This window comes from Protopterus annectens, chromosome 1.part1, assembly GCF_019279795.1.
Source record: "Protopterus annectens isolate FY-2018-M chromosome 1.part1, PAN1.0, whole genome shotgun sequence".
Classification (NCBI taxonomy): domain Eukaryota; kingdom Metazoa; phylum Chordata; order Ceratodontiformes; family Protopteridae; genus Protopterus; species Protopterus annectens.
This window is the reverse complement of record NC_056726.1, coordinates 557,567,857-557,589,759: the sequence shown is the minus strand read 5'-3', so window position 1 is coordinate 557,589,759 and position 21,903 is coordinate 557,567,857.

Sequence of the window (21,903 nt, the reverse complement as noted above, 5' to 3'; positions counted from 1 at the left end):
ATGATGAAAAAGCCTTTGGCTGTTTATGTTGAACATGCTTATTTAAAGTGTTCGATGCTGTTATGATTACAAGACATTTGTTTAAATTGAAGCATATTTATTGCTAGAAGTAGATATAAAAAATAAACCAAACAAGGATGCCTCCTAAATCCATTTTTATTTACATTATATCAAATGAGTATTTGGACATTTCCACTCCCAAATTCTATGAAAAAGCACAATTTCTGGGATTCAGAAACATGCCTATTGCATTTTGTGAATGTCTTATCATAGGCGCATTTCAGAGGCAATGTGGTCAAAGGTTGATTATCAATTAACTATGTTGAAATTTGGAGCCCAATTCTAATTTAATAATGCTAATTATTAAATTTGCTTGCATAATGCACAGAATCTGCAGTGATGGAGGAAACCCCTTAATTACAACTAGGAGTATGACAAGCAAATATATGAACATAGAATGCACAAACCTCAGCAAATGCATGTGCGCTAATTCTTTGTACGTTAACAGTAGTAATCCAGAGAGCTCGAGTGAAGTCTGGTATCTCAGCTGTGACCCAGAGGGTGACAGGACTAACAAGAAATAGTATAAAGGATAAACCCAGATTAAATCACTTTAGCTAGCAGTTCAACAAAACACTCGTCTATCTACCTAATTAATTGAATAAACTATTGGAAACTACAACAAGGTGTCTTTATTCCTCCCACAGGGAGGCTATCAGAGAGAGTCACCTAGATCTGTTAGTTAAAGTGATTTTATCTGGACTTATCCTTTATACTCTAATTCTTTATATGTTGGGAAACAAGTTCTTTGTTTTAAAGGGGCCAATGCAATGTTTGAATATGTTTTTATAAATAAAAATGGAGTAGAAATGGATGCATAAGACAGCAATTTGACCACGTTGACATGAATATAGCACATCTGGAATTTCACAACACATTCTGATGGTGATTAGGTATACATAAGTGGCAATATAGCACAGACCTGCCAAGCAGAGTGGCGCAGAAATAGGCCATGGGCTTACAAAAATAGCAGTCAATGCCCAAAGGGGAAGGCTGACCCATTAGCATGCATGCATTATTTACACCATACCTCCCAAATGTGCCAAATTACTCGTTTTTTACCAAGTTTTGGGGTCAAATAATGGGGTGCCATGATTCCTGAGTGGCACCCCTTCATTTCCGATTTTTCACAGCTTTTATTTTTAAATTTGTTTTTTTCCGCATTTTTGAGCTGATGTCATCACGTGCGTGATGACATCAGATCCATCAGCCTGTCAGAATTGAGCTCAAGGGCTCATTTCAAGCTGGCTGCTTGAATGGATCTGCGAGCGGGAAATGTCTGGCATCTGTGCAGAGCTTGTGAGAGCAGGAAGGCTTCAGGAAGCGTCTGGTGTCTGTGCAGAGCTTGTCCGAGCAGGAAGGCTTGTTCTGGATACTACTTCTGCAGCTGCTGCAGAGCTTATGCGAGCGGAGCGGGAATTGATACTACGTGCAGTGGGAAGGAATCACATTATGGGCTGCTTCAGGTAGGAAACTGCTTCTCAAGAAACGAGCATGTATCTGAATGACTGGTGTATATGTGTGTGTGTGTGTGTGTGTGTGTGTGTGTGTGTGTGTGTGTGTGTGTGTGTGTGTGTGTGTGCTTGTGAATGACAGGTATGCAACAACCAGTAACAATTTTTGGCCCTGAAATACTCCCGTCATGAAACTGTTGGCATTTTCGGATCTGTACAATTTCCCTCTCTGTTGACATGTTTGGGTTTGAGTTCACCTTGTTGCTTCTTCATCCATTCATCTTTCGTATATATATTCTCCATATCCCAAGTTCTCAATGTAGCTGTTTGTCTGAAGGCACAGATATTTAAGAAGCTTTCCTTAAATCAGGAACCCCAGTCTAATAAATATGTAGCCTGTTGCTTAGTTAAGAGACTGAAAAGTTATGTGTCTTGCTGTGTTTGATAAGTTCACCTCTGCTGGACCTCAAATGCTGTTTCAAGGTGGAAGGCCAAAGAGATGGCAGTCATATGTCCATTACCCTGATGTCTTTGATGGCTGATTTAATTAGCTTACTCTGAAGAGAGAAAATTGTCCGATATCTTCTATGTGATCAATTACAGTGCTCACGGCAACATGGTTTAACACAGTGCTGATTATGTCAGACAGATGGGATTGATTTTTGTGTCTGGGTTCATGAAGAACTGGACAAGTGAGGTACAGTTTATGGATGTAGTTTCTTAAGATTTCACAAAGGCATTTTGGTATGATTTATATAAAAGGTAATTAGGAAGCTAGACAGCTGGTAATTTCTGGCATCCTAGGTTTTATTTATTTATTTTTTTATTTTACATTTGTTGACCGGGATAGTCTGACTGGATACATGTCCATTTTCAGCGGAGGCCCGGGGAGGAAAGCTCCAGGTTACAAAAAATACACAATTCCACTTATAAAAAAAGCAATAAAATCTGTACAGTACTTATAAAGGTGTCTCCATAGAGGGGGCTTACACAAAAGTGAGCGTGATAACAAAATGCATGTTGAATAAAGGTGAAGCAGGGTTATACGCAAGAGTTGTTAAGCAGTACATACTGAAGTAGAAGCTATTTACAAGTTACTTACAGCTTATTTACAAAATTACATACTCTGTGATCTTAGAGAGGGAGTATAAAGACTTTTGTTACATATCAGACAGATGTGGCTGCTATCAGGAAAGAAGAGAGATAGAAGTGGCTTGCATAAGACAGATGGTTTAGGGTAGGAGTTAGTCAGGGTTGGTACAGGGACAGAGCCAATGTCCCATAAGGTATTGTTTGAGGCCTTTTTTAAACTGGTTTAGCAATGGTTCCCGAGTAAGAATAGTTGGGAGAGAGTTCCATGTTTTCCAACGAAGTTGGCAAACAGGGAGTCACCAGCAGAATTAGTTGCTTTTTGAGTTTGGGCAATAGATTTGTTGGATGATCTGAGTGGTCTGAGATTATGGTATGGTTTTAAGATATTTGTTAGAGCTGGAGTGTTTTCAGGTTTATATATAATTTTGTGGTTGATGATTAGCTGGTTAAACTGGATTAATGTGGGTAGTTCGAGCCATCTAAGGGGCTTAAGGTTAAGGCAATGGTGGGTCCTGTATGAAGAGCCCATGGCAAATCTAGCTATATGGTTATAGCTGCGAGTTAGTTTATTTAGGTCATGTTTAGGGTGGGAGGTTGGCATAATGGTTAAGGTGTTTACGTTAAAAAACATAAGGTGCAGAGTTTGATTCTCACATGGGGTAATTGGCTTGGCTGAAAATGGCCCACAAGGGCAGTGAGCCTTGTACTAATTTAGGAACCTATGAATCTATCTATTATTCAGATTGGTGAGACTGGTGGAAGCGTAGAGAAGGGTAGAGAGTAGGTGGGTTCTGGCTGTGGCAGTCCTAGCTAATGGGGTTAGGAAGGATTTATTTCTATATAGTAGGCCAAGTTTTTTATTAATGGTTTTGATAGTTTTACTGATGTGAAGGTCGAATTTGAGATTATTGTCAATTATGACACCTAAGAGCTTAGTATTGGTCTCAGAAGTGATGGAGGAGCCATTGGTGGAGGTTATGGAGAAGGTGAGGGGGGTGGATCTACTGGTTGGGGTGAAGAGGAGTAGTTTAGTTTTATTTGTGTTTAAAAGCAAGTGGTGATTAGTGAGCCAGTTTTCAACTGTGTGAAATATATTCTGGGTTAAGGTTTGTAAGTTGGATAGGGAAGAGGCAGTACAGATCAGTGTGGAGTCATCCACGTATTGGATACGTTTTGCTTCTGGGATGGCTGTGTGGAGGTAATTAATGAAAATTGAAAAGAGAAGCGGCCCTAAGATAGACCCCCAGGGGACTCCGAGGGTGAGAGGTAATAGGGTGGACAATTTATCCTGCAAAAGGACAGCTTGATGTCTACCACTTAGATAGGAATGAAACCATTGAAAGGCAAGGTTGTCCAGGGAAATGGTTTTAAGTGTTTGTAAAAGAAGATAGTGGTCGACCATATCAAAGGCCTTTGATAGGTCCAGGAAAAGGGCAGATGAAAGCATATTGTTATTCTGACTTTGGTGGATAGCATTAGTGAAAGAGAGAAGGGCAGAAGTGGTGCTATGGTGTGGCCTGAATCCATGTTGGAAGTTAGCTAGTATGTTGTTCTGGGTAAGATGGTACATAAGTTACTTGTGGACACATTTCTCCATGATCTTTGCTAGTGGTGAGAGGATGGATATGGGTCTATAATTGGATAGTTCTGTAGAACTTCCCCCCTTATGTAGTGGAATGACATGGAATACTTTCTAGATGGTTGGGATAGTGCCCTCTGTTAGGGTTTTATTGATTAGGATGGCAATGGGATATGCTATGGCTTTGGCAGCTTTTTGTAAGTACTCTACTGGAAGAAGGTTGGCTGATGGTGTGGTCAGTTTTAGTTTTTCGATTAGGGCACAAATTAAGTTGGTAGAGACTGTTTGGAGGTTGAAAAAGGGATAGACAGCAGGGGTGTTTAGCATAGTATTGGTGCTTGTTGTAGTAAGTTTCTTGGCTAGAGACTGAATTGTTTTCGTGAAAAAATTATTAAAGGTATTAGCAATATGTTCGGGGGATTCCTGGGTGGTATTAGTTGGGTGGGAGTGGTAGTTTGACCTGGGTGCAGGATTTGGTTTATACCTGCCCAGAACTTTTGGGGATTTGACTGTTTTTTTTTTTGCAAGAAAGTATTGTAATAGTTTTTTTTGTCAAGTAGTTTGGATTTTTTTGTATCATTTCTAAGCTGTCGGTAGCTCAGTTGGTCAGAGGGGGTTTTAGTAGTATGCCAGGTATACTATGCTTTATTGCTAAGCCTAATTTTTGATTTGGGTTCCTTAGAATGCCAGGTTGCTGTATTAGATTTAGCTCTGATGGTGCGAGGGGGAGCGTGAGAGTTAAGTATGGTCAGAAATTTGGCATTAAAGAAGGCTACACCTTCCTCTAGTGGCAGATGCTTTAGGACTGACCAGTTAACAGAGCTAAGTTCTTTTTGGAAGTTAATAGGGTTGAAGCTTTTGTTGTTTCTAATAGCTTTATATTTGACTTGGTGCATGTTCCCTGTCTTGTGTTTAATAATGTATGTGAGGTAGTGGTCACCGAAGTCATCGGGGAGGGTACCAGATTTATACAAATGGGTGTGACTGTTAACCAATATCCAATCTAAAATACTTTCACGGTTTGTGGGTTTATTAATCCTGGTAGGAGTACTTATCATTTGATTAAAGCCAAAGAGATTTATATGGTTGATGGGAGATTCAGCTGAACATGTGAGCAAGTCAATGTTAAAGTCCCCAAGAATGATGGTTTCTTGTGGGTAGATAGTGGAAATCCACTGAACGATGTCTTCTAGAGTGCCTATGTTTTTTCCAGGGGGAATGTAAACACAGATAATAGATAATAAATAAACTTTTGTTAGAATTAATTTGTAACTTAGTCACAAGGATTTCTGCATTATTGAATGCAGGTGTTATTATGGGGTCCCTGGTGACTTGCAATGTGTTTTTATACAGGATTGCAATCCCGCCCCCTTTCTTTTTGGTACAATTTAATCTATGCATATTATAACCTGGTGGTAGTATCTCATTATCCTCTGTAGTAGGTTTGAGCCAGGTTTCGGTGAGACATAATATATCAGGGGAGTGGACTGCTAACAGTGCATGTAAGTTGTGAACTTTATTGTTAACACTTCTGGTATTTAGGTGGAAGGTCAGGAGAGAGTTGCTGGGTCTGCTAATGCATACTTTGTGATAGGGGTTAGTAGCATAAAATCTGTATTTTTCAGGTGGGGGATGGGCCGGGGTTGGGGTGAATATCACCATCTACTACAAGGCTATAGTGCTGTGTAATTATTAGCTTTAAAGCCTTATTTAGTAGTTTTAAGTAGTGTTTTTCCTTGTGGTTGGATATTGAGGCTCTAATGAGGTGATACATTAAGGCTTGTGTGGGCTTAGAAGTACAGGGTAAGAAGATGAGGGCTGTTCCATTTAAGGGATATGAGATGGTATTTTGGTATTTTGGGAAGTGACATCCAATGTAATATTGGTTTTCATAGGCAGTGAGGGAATAGAAAGTAGACATTAGTATAAATAGAGATAGTAGTGGACCATGTTTTGATCCAAACGTAGTGGGGGAGTAGGCCATATTGGAATAAATGGGTAAAAAAGGGTAAGGAGGAAGTAGGGGTAAGGAGGGGAGGATCCCTTAGTGTTGCGTAACAGTGCGATTGGGAGTAGAGAGGAGAGGAAGTGGCTAAGTTACTATAAATTCAGATATAGTGGGGGTGGGTGGGAATAGAGGGCAGGGTGGGGCACGAAGCGAGCCAGTAGGGTGAGCGGAGCGGGACTTATACCGAGCAACAATATTCACCCAGCCTGTAAGTACCAGTGCTTAGGCTTTTACTGATGTTTACTAGAGCGTTTCACTTTAGTTTCACTTTGTATTTTACTGCCGCAGCTTCACTTTTGCTATATTGGAGCAGTGAAGTAAGCTGGCACAAAACTAATCTAGCTGGCCAAATTGAGCTCTTATGTGAATTTAGCAACATTTGCACAGTTGCAAAAGCTTTTTAATTTGCTGTAATCTAAAGCAGTCGTTGAGAGAAATTAAAGGGGATGCTGCTCAGTGCTGATGAACCAGGGCTAGTGCTTTTACTATACAATAGTAACAGATGATGACCTTGTTTGTCTATCTCTTAAAGGTGGACAGGGTAAATAATTCCCTAGTCAGGTCTTCAGATGGATTGTCTTTCTGGGAGCAGGAGATATTTCAGACAGCAGAGGCACGCAGTCAAGTAGTACCTGGAGAAGGATATATAGTTTAGACCAATTTCTATCACTTAGCCTGGGCGTTTTAAAGTAATACAACTGTATGTGAGTCACTCATAAAATGTATTAAAGCGCTTGTTAGCGACAACAATGTTTCATCTAACACAACATATAGGGCTGGAAATAGGTAGTGAACTATGACTTGGGACCTTAATACGCCATTAAAAACAAAGCAAAAACTCAAGCACTCTATTTCCACAATCAGCGTCCCGTAACAAGCATGCAGTTCAGCACAGTACACAATAATCCATCAGTGGCTGGCAAAATCAGTCCCTTAGGTGGGAAATAACAGATTTAAGATGTAAAGTTCAGTTATTAAGCAAACAAACAAACGCAAACAAACAAACACTAAATAAGCTACTAATTACTATAGCACTCAGTATTCCTCATTACCTATAGGAAAACAGTTTTTGTACTTACATTTCTCACTTGCTTAGAGAAAAACAGCTCTTGTACTCACTTTCCTCACTTAGCTAGAGGAAAATAGTTGTTTATACAGGCATGTCCAAGGATCAGCTTCCAGTGTTCTCTCCTGTCTATCTGATGAATCTGGGCATCTTGAGGCAATGTAGAAATTGCCTCATGTACACAGACAACCCTCTCCTCCTACCACCCAACACTACAACCTGTGAGAGATGCACTTATCTAGCCAAACTGGAGGTAAAGCTCTCTCCAACCAAGACTGAACCTGACAGTCATGAGGAGAAGGTAAACATTTGCACCACACCACACTCATCACATAGTCTCACTAAATCTACACCACCAAAATCCACACATAGCAACACAAAAACATTTTCAGAGTCTCTCAATAATAATCTGTCTAAGCAACAGAGACCTCCAAAGCAGAAACGCAAGCAACCTCCATCTCCCAACACAACCCAAATGACACATAGCCCACAGACTCAGTGTGCCACTCAAGCACAGCCAATAAGGCAAAACAACGTACCCAACACACTAGTCATAGGTGACTCTATAGTCAGGCACACTGATGTCCCACTCACCAGGATAAACAAGAAGAAGGTTACTGTCAGCTGCCTGTTGGGTGCCAGGATCCACCACATAACTCGCACACTCAGGTCACTCCACAACAAGTACAAATATGACTCTGTCATTGTCCATGTTGGTGTGAATGACCTGAGACATACCTCCCTGGACTACATGAAAAGAGACATGGAAGAGCTCTCCGATCTTGTAGCCCAGGCAGGTATGACCCTATCCCTGAGTAGCATCCTGCCATCGCCCAGAATGATACCGCAGTACAAGGACAAAATGATTGACTCCAACAATTGGCTAAGCTTCTGGTGTCATTCTAAGGGGATCCAGTATCTGTCTGCTTGGGATGACATGGTCGACAGACCACGATGCTTTTCCACAGATGGACTGCACCTGTCGCCCCTGGGATTCCAGATACTGGTTAAGGCTCTTGCTGCCCCTATAGTGCCTTTTCTAGGCACGGTTCAAATAACAAATTCACCTCCATAACAGGAACAGGCAAGCAAAAACTGAGGGTAATGCTACTCAATGCTAGAAGTCTAAATCTCAAAATGCACTCACTCGAGGCACTCATTAAAATGGAGAACATCGATATCTGTGCAGTGACTGAGACCTGGTTCAGTGCTCCAGAGAGCACCCCTGCACTACCAGGCTATAACTCATACCACACTTTTCAGCCATGTAACCTGTACTGAAACACCAAAGGCGGAGGTGTGTCCATATTCATTAAGGATATCCACACCTCCAGGCTAGTTGCTCAGCATAATGCATCCGAGGTTATCCAAGTGCAACTAACTCTGGGCAAAACTGAAATCCAAATTGTAGCTTGCTACAGATCACCCACCATGCCCCAGGATTCCCACTCCTCTTTTCTTGATGTACTGGAAAATATTAGGGTTCAACCAAACACCCTAATAATGGGCGACTTCAACTACCCCACCATTAACTAGGAAAACTACTGATGTACCAACTCCTTAGCTCAACGCTTTCTGGAATTCATAAACCCCAATGCCCTGGATCAACTTATCCACACCCCCACCAGGGGCAACAATATCCCAGACCTAGTCATTACCAACATGAGTGACCGGTGTTCCACACCTGAAGTCAACTCCTCGTTGGTCCGATCCAACCATAAGCTAATCACCCTTGATATCCACATACCGCCCCCACCCCCCATTAAGGAAACCACAGTAAAAAATTTCTCCAAAGCCAACTTCATGCTTCTTAAGACAAAAGTGGTGAACTTCATGACACCTATGCAAATGGACAATACAGCTACAACTGCTGAATCCTACACAAATGCACTCTGTAAGCACTTACATGAGTGCATGGATCGTGCTATCCCAAACAGAACCAAGACACTATGCTCCAAAAAAAGGAAGCCAATCTGGTGGTCCCCTGCCATAAACAAACTGTACAACAGAAGGAAGAAACTGTTGCAAAAGAGCGTAAAATCCCATGAGTGGAGGAGCTCCCTGGTCAGCCTCAGTAAGAAGCTGAGATCCCTTATAAGATCCTCCAAAGCTAGCTACAAAAACAAAATCACCACTAATTCCAAGGACAACCACAAAGCATTCTATAGCTATGTCAAGAATCTCGATGGCAACACCCAGATCTGCTCTGAGTTACAGCACAAAGGCACGAAAATTACAGAACCAACTGATATTGCCAACATCTTGGCAGATCGGTTCAATGCTAACTTTACCCCCCTCTCACCCCCTAAAGGGCCCATATCTATACAGGAAGAATGCAGAGTCCTTGTAATCACAACTACGCAGGTAAAAACTGCACTCTCTAAAGCCAAAAACACAGCATCCATGGGACCGGACAACATCCCAGGCTGCATTTTACACGAACTTCAGAACGAACTGGCTCCCCACTTAAGCACCATGTTCAATAATAGCCTCACATCAGGCTTTGTGCCCACTGAATGGTGCACAGCAACAGTTATCCCACTCCACAAAGGGGGAGCCACCACTGATCCCAGGAACTATCAACCTATTAGCCTGACGAGCCTGGTCTGCAAGGCCATGGGACGCATCATCATGGAACTCATAAACAAAGACATTGGTAACCTCCAAACTCTGGATCCCACCCAGTTCGGGTTCGTGAAAGGCAGATCATGCCTCCTTTACCTGATTGACTTCTTTGAGGCAGTCACCAAAGCCTTAGATGAGGGTAAGGTGGTTCACACAGCCTATCTTGACCTCGCCAAGACTTTCAACACCATCCCCCATTCTAGAATTATAGCTAAACTCACTAAACTAGGTATAAATCCCTACGTCACAAGATGGGTTGCCAACTGGCTCACTGACAGAACCCACACTGTAAAAGTTGCAGACTCCAAATCTGACCTCAAAGCAGTGACAAGTGGAGTACCACAGGGTTCTGTCCTGGGACCTCTGCTGTTTGGTATCTACTTCTCTGAAGTACAAGCTAACACAGAAGGCTTCTGGCTAATGAAGTTCACAGATAACTGCAAACTAGAACCATAGTCAAGTCCCCAAATGATGTGGACATCCTACAGAAGGGCCTCGCTGAGACAAATGCCTGGTGTCAGAGCCATGGCCTCAAGCTCAATGCCAAAAAATGCATTGTCATCCCCTTTGGTAAAAACTCTGTACCCATGAACTATCACATAGGCAGCAATCTACTTAACACCGAATGTGTGATAAGAGACCTTGGGACCCAGGTGGACAGTAGTCTCTCCTTTGATAGTCATATCGCCACAGTAGTCAGGAAGTCCTTCTAGTGACACACCTCATCATAAAAGGGTTCTCATCCAGGAAAAAAAGGTCATTGTTCCCCTCTACTCGACACTCATTAGACCCATTATAGAGTACAACGCGCCTTTTGCAATGTACCTCACAAGACATCTGCAGCAGCTGGAAAGGCCACAGAAGTACCCCACAAAAAGGATTACTGGCCTCACACAAATGCCCTACACTGACCGCCTCAAAAAAAACTCCAGCTTTACTCCGTAGCATATCGCCTACTCTGAGGTGATCTCTGCTTAACATATAAAGCTATGTCAAACCCAGAGCTGTTGGGCATGCTACACCTAAAGAAATCCCAATCCCTCCAAGCTACACGCTCTAGGGACCTAAACCTTGTTACCACAATAAACAGAAAATGCTGGAGGGATAGATTCCTGTCCCAGAGACTTCCCGTACTCTGGAACAGGCTACCCATCTATGTCAAGCAAAGTTCTTCATTAGCACTCTTCAAGAAAAATCTTGATGAGTGGATGGGAAATAGGAAATACACCCTGGGGATCACTTCTGTGTCTCTGCTCGACAGTGGCACAGGAAAATAACTTTCTTGGGTGGCGTAAGCCAGGGGATTTTGTTGGCTAGGCTTACGTAGGCCCTTGGGTCGATAGCCTAGTAACTACCTATGAACCTATGAACTTATAAAGTAGGGCATGATAAAGTTGCAGCACTAATGACTCATTAGCTACATAAAAAAGCTACTTAGTTATATTAAGTTCTGAAGCAGGATTACTGTTACAAAAAAGCTGTAGAAAGGCAGAATTATGTAGAAAACCTAGGTATAACGACTGCAACATACCAGGTTTCATAAGCTGCCTTCTGGGTCAGGAGCACTTGGGCAATTGAAAATATGGCGGTTTCCGGGGGGGGGATAAGTAACTTTGTATTACATGCGTAGCATGGGGGGAGGAGATAAGGGCAGTTGGACTATACTGAGCGACAATATTCACTTAGTCTGTAAGTACCAGTGCTTAGGTGTTTTTACTGATTTTTACTAGAGCCGTTTCACTTTAGTTTCACTTTGTGTTTTACTGTCACAGCTTCACTTTTGCTATATGGGAGCAGTGAAGTAAGCTGGCAAAAAAATAGTCTAACTAGCCAAATTGAGCTCTTGTGTGAATGTAGCAATGTTTGCACAGTTGCAAAAGCTTTTTAATTTGCTGTAATCTAAAGCAGGCATTGAGAGAAATTAAAGGGGATGCTGCTCAGTGCTGATGACCCAGGGCTAGCGTTTTTACTATACAATAGTAACAGATGTTGACCTTGTTTGTCTATCTCTTAAAGGTGGACATGGTAAATAATTCCCTAATCAGGTTTTCAGATGGATTGTCTTTCTAGGAGCAGGAGATATTTCAGACAGCAGAGGCACGCAGTCAAGTAGTACCTGGAGAAGGATATATAGTTTAGACCAATTTCTATCACTTAGCCTGAGCGTTTTAAAGTAATACAACTGTATGTGAGTCACTCATCAAATGTATTAAAGCACTTGTTAGCGACAACAATGTTTTATCTATCACAACATATAGGGCTGGAAATAGGTAATGAACTATGATTTGGGACCTTAATACGCCATTAAAAACAAAGCAAAAATTCAAGCACTCTATTTCCAGAATCAGCATCCCGTAACAAGCATTCAGGTCAGCATAGTACACAATAATCCATCAGTGGCTAGCAAAATCAATCCCTTATGTGGGACATAACAGATTTAAGATGTAAAGTTCAGTTATTAAGCAAACAAACAAATGCAAACAAACAATTTACTAGGGCATGATAAAGTCGCAGCTCTAATGACTCATTAGCTACATAAAAATGCTACTTAGTTATATTAAGTACTGGGGCAGGATTACTGTTACAAAAAAGCTGGAGAAAGGCAAAATGATGTAGAAAACTTAGGTATAATGACTACAACATACCACGTCTCATAAGCTGCCTTGTGGGTCAGGAGCACTTGGGCAATTGAAAATATGGCAGTTTCCAGGGGAGGATAAGTAACTTTGCATTACATGCGTAGCATGGGGGGGGGATAAGGGCAGTTGGACTATACCGAGTAACAATATTCACCCAGCCTGTAAGTACCAGCACTTAGGCGTTTTTACTGATTTTTACTAGAGCCGTTTTACTTTAGTTTCACTTTGTGTTTTACTGCCTCAGCTTCACTTTTGCTGTATTGGAGCAGTGAAGTAAGCTGGACAAAAACTAGTCTAATAGCCAAATTGAGCTCTTGTGTGAATTTAGCAACATTTGCACAGTTGCAAAAGCTTTTTAATTTGCTGTAATCTAAAGCAGTCATTGAGGGAAATTAAAGGGGATGCTGCTCAGTGCTGATGACCCAGGGCTAGTGCTTTTACTATACAATAGTAACAGATGATGACCTTATTTGTCTGTCTCTTAAAGGTGGACAGGGTAAATAATTCCCTAGTCAGGTCTTCAGACAGATTGTCTTTCTGGGAGCAGGAGATAGTTCAGACAGCAGAGGCACGCAGTCAAGTAGTACCTGGAGAAGGATATATAGTTTAGACCAATGTCTATCACTTAGCCTGGGCGTTTTAAAGTAATACAACTGTATGTGAGTCACTCATCAAATGTATTAACGCGCTTGTTAGCGTTAACAATGTTTCATCTATCACAACATATAGGGCTGGAAATAGGTAGTGAACTATGACTTGGGACCTTAATGTACCATTAAAAACAAAGCAAAAACTCAAGCACTCTATTTCCACAATCAACGTCCCGTAACAAGCATACAGTTCAGCATAGTACACAATAATCCATCAGTGGCTGCCAAAATCAATCTCTTAGGCGGGAAGTAACAGATTTAAGATGTAAAGTTCAGTTATTAAGCAAACAAACAAACGCAAACAAACAAACAATTTAGTAGGTCATGATAAAGTTGCAGCTCTAATGACTCATTAGCTACATAAAAACGCTACTTAGTTATATTAAGTACTGAAGCAGGATTACTGTTACAAAAAAGCTGTAGAAAGGCAGAATTATGAAGAAAACTTAGGTATAACAACTATAACATACCACATCTTATAAGCTGCCTTCTGGGTCAGGAGCACTTGGGCAATTGAAAATATGGCAGTTTCTGGGGAGGGGTAAGTAACTTCGCACTACATGCGTGGCATGGGGGGGAGCAGGAGATATTTCAGACAGCAGAGGCACGCAATCAAGTAGTACCTTGTTTGTCTATCTCTTAAAGGTGGACAGGGTAAATAATTCCCTAGTCAGGTCTTCATATGGATTGTCTTTCTGGAAGCAGGAGATATTTCAGACAGCAGAGGCACGCAGTCAAGTAGTACCACGTCTCATAAGCTGCCTTCTGGGTCAGGAGCAATTGGGGCAGTTTAGAACTCAACACACAGAGTCTTGCTCCAATAATTGTATATAGTGCTCAAATTTTATGCCTGTGTACTTGTATGCATGTGTGTGTGTGTCAGTGTGCGTGTGTGTGTTAGTGTGTGTGTGTGTGTGTGTGTGTGTGTGTGTGTGTGTGTGTGTGTGTGTGTGTGTGTGTGTGTGTGTGTGTGTGTGTGTATGTGTGTGTAAGTGATAAAATGAAAGTCTTGGAATGCAATGCAATGCCTTTCTTTCTGTAATTTGATGGATTACTGTCAGGGAATAATTAGGGAATAATCCTATGAACCTATGAACCTATTACTGTCAGGGAATAAGGGGAATAGAATGTAGGATTTACAAAAGACCGGACGTCTGATAGTGAATGGATCAACAGCTAATTTTTTCAGTGCACAGAAGTATTAAATGGTACATTTGCCATAAATGTATCACAGCCGAGCATTGCATAGTTGCAGCAATATTGATTATGTCTCAATGAAGCAGGATGAGCAGCAATGTCTTTGGAGGGCCTGAAGATTGACAGGTAGTGTTATTAGGTAGTAGGAGGAAGGCTGAACTGGGAGAAGTAGTACCAGCTCATTGTGGGAAATGAGTTTGAATGGCTGCAGTTGGACTCTGGTGCCATATTTTGGTTGTCTGTTCTTCAGTTTGCATTTGAAAGTTGGTATCCCACAATTCCACTGGAGTGGGTGGGGTTGCATAATTATGTATGCAAATGTTATATTAATCAGCGTATAGATTTGTACCTATTTTTCATGGGCCTTGTCCATATTTTTGATGTTTCCAGGTTGAGAGGTATGATTCTCACCATGATGTGAGTCCACACATGCATAAAAGCATTGCAGCTTAGCAAGATGGGCATAGCTGAGAGCCCATATAACAGCCACACAGAAAAGTGTCAACTTCATTTGCTTTATAAATAGGAAAGAACTAGAGTGAAAGCACAGACAGAAGGCAAGAAGAGCAAGGGGATGAATACACAGAAGGACAACAAGAAGGTAAAAGTAGTATGAGGTGGGGAAGGAAGGTAATGTTTTAGGAGGCATGCCCATTTATTATTTTTAGAGTAAAAGAGTAGATGGAAATGAAATCAATGGGCAATGTGGATAGGAAGAAGGGTATATGAATGTCAGCAGAGGCACACACAAACAGGTATGCCAGGGATGCCACCATTGTATCTTGCACCATAAGGTGTGTAGGTATTGCTTGCATTTGTAATAGTTCAACTACAAAGCAACTGCAATTTAGGGGAGTGGGATTGTCAGATACACTCACGTATGCATACACAGGTGTTTCTCTATCTGCATTCCTATTGACAGGGCAGGCACAGCAGAACAGGGCATGTCTGATGGTAGTGCAACACCAGGGCCAGACAATTATGACAGCTTGTTTATAGTACAATCAGACAGCACAGTTCTGCTGTCAGCAACACTTACAGTGGAGGGCACAGTACCACTAGTATCTACTGACATGCATATGGTGGCATCTCCTATATCTTTGGATGACCAGGACACTCATTTCAGTGTGTCACAGTATAGACAGTCCTCACCTACATATGCAGCAGTTGTGTTGTGGGCAATGACATTCCACAGAAAATGCACAAATCAGGAAAGAGGTGTGTTGTTGGGCAACAGTACCATGACTTCCACACAGTCTTAGAACTTGGTGTTACAGTGGATATCAAACAGCAGATGAGCAGATCAGTAACCCAGACACAGGTGGACACTACCCATGTCATTTCAGAGATGATTAGTGTGATGCTTAGCATACAAGATGACATGCACAAGAGCTTACAATTACTGCACACTAATATGGTGCATAGAAACTGAGAACACATCCACCTAAGTGCATTGACACTTTGCCTCTACTGAAGCTACTATGGGGTCTGATGGCATGCCCACCATGGCCATGCATGTGGGCCTTGATCCCAGGGAAAGGATCCGCACTTGTCACACACCACTCTTGAACCCATAATAGCTATTATAATGCCTATGGATGCCAACACACCTAGCTATGGCTATAGACATACATGGGCCCAGTGACATCTCTGTAGGTACACTCCATAAGGCATTTTCACAGGTTCATTGAGGTTTCAAAGTGCCACTTTATAACAGCCACCTACTGTGGCATGCCTATGCATGGCACAACAAGTCAGTCAGGGTCATATAGTTCCACACTGTCCTTGCCAGATGCAGCTGAAAGTGACATTCCATGATAGGGCTGCCTACATGGTAGTGGATTTCCAGAGTCTATATCTCATCCACCTGTGGACCCACAACACATCATGTCTGTTCTCCCACAGTCCACCATCATCTGTTGCATGTGTCCCCCTGCCCCTAAACTGTACAGCCACAAGACATTTGGCCACCTGTTTCCATTAGGAAGCTCATCCACATCACTGCATTGTATATCCAGTTCCCCCAAACTCCCAGCTGTGTACCTAAATTAAACTGTCACTTGTTTTAATCAGATATCTGTCACTGTTCCCAAACTGAAATATGCAAATGATGACAGCTAAGCTCTGCCCACCTCTCTGCTGAAGGGCTTCCACTTAATCTTTTCGAGTGCTACAAAATACTGTGTCTGCATCAGCTTTGACAGAGTCCCTATGCAGTCATATCCTCCAACAACTACTCTTCCCTCACCTCCTCTGTTGTTGACTACACTCTGTTTGAAATTCCATCAGTGGCCGCATGCTGTAGATATTAAGATAGAACCATATTTTGAAGCAGTGAACACATGACAAATCTCTTGTTGAAGGTCTCTGGACCATACTGCAGCATATCACAAGGGGTATCTAGGCCACATAGCTGGGCCTTCAACATACTGAACACATGCTGGATGATGTTGCTGCTCTGTACCAGTGCAGTGTTTTATGACATTTCATCTCTGGTCAGAGGAATGAATTTTGGTGCCACGAGTCATAGCTCTGGAGCATACCCAACATCACCTGCAGTGGACGACAATGGGTGGCTTTATGACAGGACTGCAGTCTACACACCTCTTGGGTTGTGTGCATGGCCTTGGGTGTGTGTGGGTGTGTGAGCTTATTAATTAGATGCCTTGTAGGAAATCACCATGCACAAAGTGCTGGCATAGTTTACACAAGAGTCAGATGTGGGAATCCTGAGTTCAGCATGGATGGTGCACAGACACATTGTAATGACTACCTTATGCACTACATGCCACATGGCAGTTGATGAAGTAGAGCTCCCTCAAGCTGACAAATGGGATGTCATGCAAACCAGGCTTTGTTAGTCATGTGGCTGCAATCAGTGGCCCTTAGAATCTCAGGGAAATGGGCAATTTTTTAAGATGCTTCCATAGTGGTGTTTCTTGCCTCAGAAATACATGGGGACCACATATGCATTTCCACATTTTGCAACATGATATCAAGGAAATGGTATAGGATTTATTATGCTGATGCTTGTCAAACTCCAACAGCATCCCATGATGTCCACTAGAAAGTCTCCATAGCAAAGATTGTTAATGCTATACAGCCCTTAATGTTCACAGACTTAGGAAAACCATGCATTAAATGTGATTGTATGTTGGGACAGAACAATGGGCAGGATTCACAAAGCCTCCGTGTAAGAGTTACAAGGCTTACACGGAGGCTGCAGTTAAACGGTGTGATGTCAGCATGCCATGCATATGCATGAGGGCATGCTGAATCACACCTAAGGTTAACACGGTCCTGTAAAACAGTAGGGGGCGTGTCCATAGGGCAAGCCCTGCAAACGGACACGCCCCCAGAAGAGTAAAAGTCCCGAAAGTAAACCCCCACGACAGAGTCCGTGTAAATGTGAATTTTAAACAGCACAACTCATTCCCCCACAGACTATGAACATAAAATGTAAAAATGAACATGTTATATATTTTTTTATGTTTTAAAGATGTTTGCCCGTGAGTGCGCTCGTTTGCGCGGGCGTGCCCGTCACTTAGCCACAGTTAGCAGTCAGTGGAAAAGCATATAAGAACTAAATATGCAAAGTAAGCCAAGAAGCAATAGCGTAGCGGTAGAGACGTCGGCTGAAGAGGAGGCAGTCATGGTTCAAGCCCCCACAACATCAATTTTTATTTTTAGTGAAATAAGCATGAAACAATTCCCTGATATATATGTACATGTATAAAATTATTTTTATGTAAAATATAATGAAATGGGCCATGTATTGTGAAGAAATGTGTGAAATAAAAAAAGAAGAAATGTCAGAAATGCCCATAGCTTAGCTACACTCTAACAAGCTGAGTATATCTGCCCGTAGGTGAGCAGTGTTTTAACAGGTGTAAAATGAGTGCCCGTAGGTGAGTAGAAGTTTAACAGGTGTAAAATGAGTGCCCGTAGGTGAGTAGTGGTTTAACAGGTGTAGAAGGAGTGGCCGGGGTTGAGCAGAGTTCCAACACGCTGAAACTGTGTGCCCGTAGCTGAGCTGAGCGTAATATGCATGCTGACAGCCAAACGGCACGTAAGCCAGTGTGACCCGTTTGCGCGGAGCTGCGCACCGCGCCAACAAGCTAACCGACAGGCAACGTTGAGCAAGCTGTATCAAAATTGCCTTTACACAGACACACCTCCTGGCCTGTGTAGACAGTCATAAAATATAAAAAGCAATGGCCAGGCTCGAACTCAGGATACCACGCACCATAGTCAAAGTACTGAACCACTAAGCCATGACAGTTGCTCTTAGAAATGCAGTAATAGCATATATATAGGAATGAATGGAAAGAGGAGCATGACAAAGCAGGTTTTGTGAAGCTGATACAATTCCAAAATGGCCAATCACAGATAAGTGCGGGAAAAATGGCATATATAAGCCCCACAGGTGGGAATACACAGCATAACTGATTGTGGAACCAATTTGCAGTCAGGATGGCAGGTGTAGGAGAGGGTAGTTGCTTCTGAGCACAGAGGTGGGGCGTTGAGGAGTCCAAATATATGGTTTGGCTCCTCATCCATGATCATGAGGCCCAACTCATGCAGGGCCAGGTCCTGTGGGGAGCATATAGGGCTGAGGCGTGGGACCGGTTGGCACATGATCTTACCAGTGCCACAGGAATACCAAGGACTGGTGAACAGGTCCGTCACCACCATGCGGACCTGAAGAGATGGAAGCAGGACCAACTGAACCGTTGGATCCAGGAAGCCTGGCAAATGCCCAACGCCCCACTACTGAGTAAGTTACATGTAATTATTTATGTAAGAAATTAACCTAGCTGATATTATGGAGATGTGTATTCCAATATTACTTCATTTATATTACAGCTGCAGGTGTCCGTTCCATGAACCGTCGAGCCTATGCCGATAGGCTGGTGTGGTTGCGTCACCAGGCAGGTCAGTAATTCTCTCCCTGTAACTGTAAAAAAATATAAGTATGACAGCTTGCAAAAGAGTGCAGTGTAGTCACTTATTAATAAAAAGTGCAAGTAACAGTGTAAGAGAGATTTTGCTAGTATTGTTTGATTACATAAGTGTGATGCAGCCTGTAATCCAAAAATAAAAATGAAACAAGTCTGAAATAAAGATGTTCCACCTGTAATATAATAGTACATAACCTGCAGCAGGCTGAAAAGTACAGCTACAGAAGCTGAGTAAAACACATGTGTGAAATATATCCCTGTTTAAATTCTGAAACATGACACAAGTGAGACTGTTGGAAAGGATTGTTATAACTAAGTAAAACATGTCAATAAAGCCTAGAATTAAGTACCATCCTGAATTGTAAAAATAAAACAAGCAAGAGAGTGTGAGAAAGAGGTATGAATCCACCAATAAAGTAGTAATAACTCCTGAATAAAGTATACTGCAGTCAGTACAGAATGAAATGAATGTGACAGGCACAACCAAACAGCAATATGTGTTGAAAAAAGTACTGAAGCTGGAATGTGTGTCCCAAAATCTGGATATGTTGCTCTCAGTTTGCAATATGCAGATAGTATGGTTGTATGAAATACCAAACATCCACAGTTGTCTAGAGCCATATAAAGCAAATGTAGCAGGATGATGTAGCTGAACAGAGCCAGATATGAATGTGTATGAATAAAAATGAAATGTATATTGATGTAGCAGTAACATTCCTATCACCAACATGCATAAGTTGTCACATAGGAAACTGTAGTCAGACCTGTAGTGTGTATATATCTGCAGCTAGTAGAAAGTAGAAATGTACAGCATATGTATAGGTATTTGAAGTTAATGAAATATTTCTTCACCCTACCCTATAACCACAAATAATCCATTCCACGTGAAATGGGTATGTGTATTCACAATTAACACCCCTGGACAATTGTCCTGTTGGTTCATACATATTTGCATGTACATTGATGCATGTGCCCTGTTCATACATCCAAACCTGATGGCCTATTGCCATCACTCAACCCTGCATGTTGTTGGAACGTGTACTGTTGTTCAAATTATACATGTGTTATGCTTGCTGTTCAACGGCTTGAATTTATGGGTGTTTGGTTAATGGGAATACTAATGCATGCTATTACAACTAATTGTGAATGGTATTGCACGTTACTAACCCAAACTGTCACTAAATAATGCAAAACATAGGACGACAGGGAAGGCGGGTTCCAGCGGACCCACCTCTCCCATCTCAGCTGGCGAGTGCACCTGGCAGTAGTGCCCAGGCCGGACCCTCCTCCGGTGGCCCTGTGCCACCTGTGGGTGGAAGTGCTGCAGGGGATGGGGCTCCCGTACCTGACATACCACTCTCACCTGAAAAAAAAAAAGGACACTCTGTAACCACAAAAAAATTACGCCCCATACATAGCTGCCCATTTTGCACACATGTCTGCTGGACATGTACACTGGCAATTACAATTGGCTGTACAACAAATATTATTGTTGTCCTCACACCTCTCTCAGGGGTGGAAGGTTTCAAATTTCACACCAAATTACAAACATATGCACAGATGTTGCTGACGAAGAAATGGGCAGCTATGGGCCTTTCCTACATCCCTCCTGCAAAACCCGAGCTTGTTTTCCTACTGTCCTACCCTCTTTGTGCCCCCTTTTTCACCACTTTCCTATCTCCCCATTTTCTTTTCTTTAAAAGACAATAGCGCGGGTGTGCACGAGAGTAAGCACTTTTAAGCAGTAGTAAGCGGGTGTGCGCTTCTGTGCGCTTAGCTGAGCATGTGTGCGTGAAGCTAAGTGGCAGTGCGCATGCGTGAGCTCCGCGCAAACCAGCGCTAACCCGCTTACAACTGCTTAAAAGTGCCTTAGTCACTCTGAATGACAGGGCCTGTAGTTTTCTCAGCAGCAAAATAAAATACCTCCCTCAGTCTCGAACCCAGGACCTTGGAAACACTAGTCTGCATGACTTTCCACTAAGCCATGACTGCTATACAAGAACATTGTGCTGAAAGAAATATATCATAAAATAGTAGGAATTAATGTAAAGGGAATATAGCAAGTCTAGTACACAAAGCATGTCATGTATATTTACTGTCAAATCTAGTGGATTTGTAAAATAGTACTGTGTGCTGAGAAACAGTCATGCTAGTTGGTAGCTACTAGGTAATAATGTCACAGTAGCATCTGGCAAGCCACACACATACTCAGAGCAGGATAAACACTGCCATAGTTGAATAGTTAAGAGATCAGACATAGCAACTGTGACTGAGTTACAGGGATGTCCCTGATGTGAAAACAAATGTCAACTGTGCCCCACTGACACCCTGTCAAATGTACTAACAGTAGGCAGAAAGGTGTAACTACACATGCAATGGTAACTATGAATGACTGAAGGTATGCACCACCTGCACGTCACAAATGGTGTACTAATACATATGCTTGAAATAACCCACAGTCACAACTGCAGAATATCAGAATATGTCATTGGAGTATCCCACTGCTATGTACCATTCCATGAGGCTGATAAAAGATGCACCTGAGAGTATCTGAGGCCTGCTCATCAGCATG